Consider the following 2,372-nt stretch of genomic DNA (forward strand, 5'->3'; position numbering starts at 1 on the left):
TGCTGAGTGTTTACAGCTGTGCTGCTCCCACAGCCGGGCCAGGTGCCCCCATGAATGGTTCTCAGGGCGCACAAAATTCCACAGACTTGTTGCTCTCCAAGCTGGTCAGGTCACCCAGTATCGAGGGAAAGTGCGTTCAGATCCATGCTGCGGCTCTCAGCTGTGTGGTTAAGAGGAGAGGACATGGAAATACTTTCCTCTATCTTGGTTAGATGGGGGATGTTTTCTATGTAATATTCAAAAAAGATGATCTGTCCCCACCCTTCTTCTCCCTTTCTCTAAGAAAGTCTCCTGGCAAACATGCACAGGGAAGTCAGCTGGGACACAGTTAGTGCTGAAACAGGGAAAATAATGATTGCTGGTCGTGCTCTGACACTGGAATTGCTGCAGGAAGTGCCTGCCTCCGGCTCCAGAGAGTGTGTTTGTGGGCTTGCGAGAGGCTGTCTGATTCCTTGGAGCTCAGCAGACCCCTTTCCGGCTGCTGCTCCTGTCCTTACGCTTGCAATTTCCAGTGCTCCCAGTCAAAATTCACATATGAATGCCAGTGAGCAGCAAGGGAGGGAGGAGGGCGCAGGCTGGGCGTGTTGTGGTCGGTGCGATGGGAAGCACGAGGCCCTGTTTGTGCTTTGGGAGCCGCCGGGGCCAGAAGGGAGTGCTGGAGGGAGAACTTGCAGAAGTCACATTGAAATTGTTCAGTGCTCTGGTTCCTGGACCGCCGTCTGGGTCAATACGTCCCTGTTTGGTGGGATGGGGACGCTGTGTCTGGAGGACTGGGGAGCATTTTCTGAGCGCTGCCCTAAGCCACGGCCCAACAATTGTTGTACCCGATTTACCTTCCCTGCCCTTGGAGGTGACGTGTCCGGTTCTGGAAACGCTCCGCCAGAGTGAGGCACAAACAGGAGGGCTCATGCACGTTTCAGGTGCACACAAATATTCCGAACAAAAATACAGCTTTGGTATTTTGTTAACGTTTGAAAATAACAGACTAATCAAAAATAACAAAATTTGTTTGTTGCTCGTAAGAGGTCAAACTGCAATCATAACTACAGAAATTATTTTCTAGAAAGCAGTAATTTAGGAAGCTGATTTTATGTTTGAAAGAGTTAGCAGTTGATACCAAGCTCAGTCACAGAGATGAAACGAGCACAGTGGTGAAGGGGTTGAGACAGCACTCAAACCCAGACATAAACCAGTATATTCCAGTTATATTGTCCTCTTCTGTTTAAATTTGAAACAAACAGTTTTATCTTTTGATTTAGGAACACATAGTTTTCACAAATTCAGATCTTAACAAAATGGTGAATTTAGATATTATATAAATAGGAATTGGGGCTCATTTTGGAATGTCTTGGACTCCTGCCTGTCACAGTAGAGTCTAAGTGCATGTGTATGTGAAAAGGATGTAGGTAAGGGTCATTTCTGCAGAACCGACCTTTATACCTCTGGAAATACTAGCCCTGGGCATCTCTGGTGAGGGTGTGAAGCATTTCCGGTAGTCAGGCCTGATCTTGTGAAGTACTTTGTTCCTCTTCCTCATCGATTTGGGAGTTGAGGACAGCTAATGCTTCTCAGAATCTCCCCTGTAGTAAAACATCTTTTATTTTTATGAAAAAAAGGTAGTCAGCATTGGAAGAAGGGCAGCTTTAATTCTCGTAAAATTCCCATTTTCCTGTGTGTTTTGTTTAACACTGTACTTGAATTCTCTGATTTAAAGTTTTAGGGCGCTATTTGGCAAATGCATTCCCTTCCATTAAGATACAGGCATGACATCGTGTCCTGAGACAAAACTGTTTCCTTCTTGAGGGGAACGCTTCATACCTAAGCACTTGTGTTAGTTAAAGCATATATGTGGTGGCAGTGATGATGACATTGTAAAGCACTATCTTGGTAATAGCTTGCAGACTTTAAAGCAATGAAAATGTGCCAGATTGTTTTAGAAGCATTAGATGCAAATTATCAACAGGAACATATTTCTGGACTCAACAGCTGAATGTGCGAATTAATTATGGACACATTAGGAACTAAAAAATATTTTTTTAACTTTGATGTTTGTAAAGCATATTCCAAGTAATTGCTCTTTTAATGCAGAAATGAAGGTACAACCTTCATATATTTACCCAGTGCTTGCTTCAATATCCAATTCTGTTGGACTTGCCTTAATTAACAGTATGCAGTAGACTTTCATTTTGCAGTGGCTGGCTATTGTGAAAGACTCATTTTAGGACAAAAAAGCTAAGTGTACTTATCTGCACATATGAACAACATACACGATGCTTCCACAGGCACACGAGAGCCTTAATCCCAGCGCGTGCGAGTGCTGCGGGCTGGCTGGCGTCCTGCCGGCGCTGCTGCGGGAGGCTGAGCCCGCGCGG

Source organism: Buceros rhinoceros, unplaced genomic scaffold, assembly GCF_000710305.1.
Source record: "Buceros rhinoceros silvestris isolate BGI_N320 unplaced genomic scaffold, ASM71030v1 scaffold41495, whole genome shotgun sequence".
Lineage (NCBI taxonomy): Eukaryota > Metazoa > Chordata > Aves > Bucerotiformes > Bucerotidae > Buceros > Buceros rhinoceros.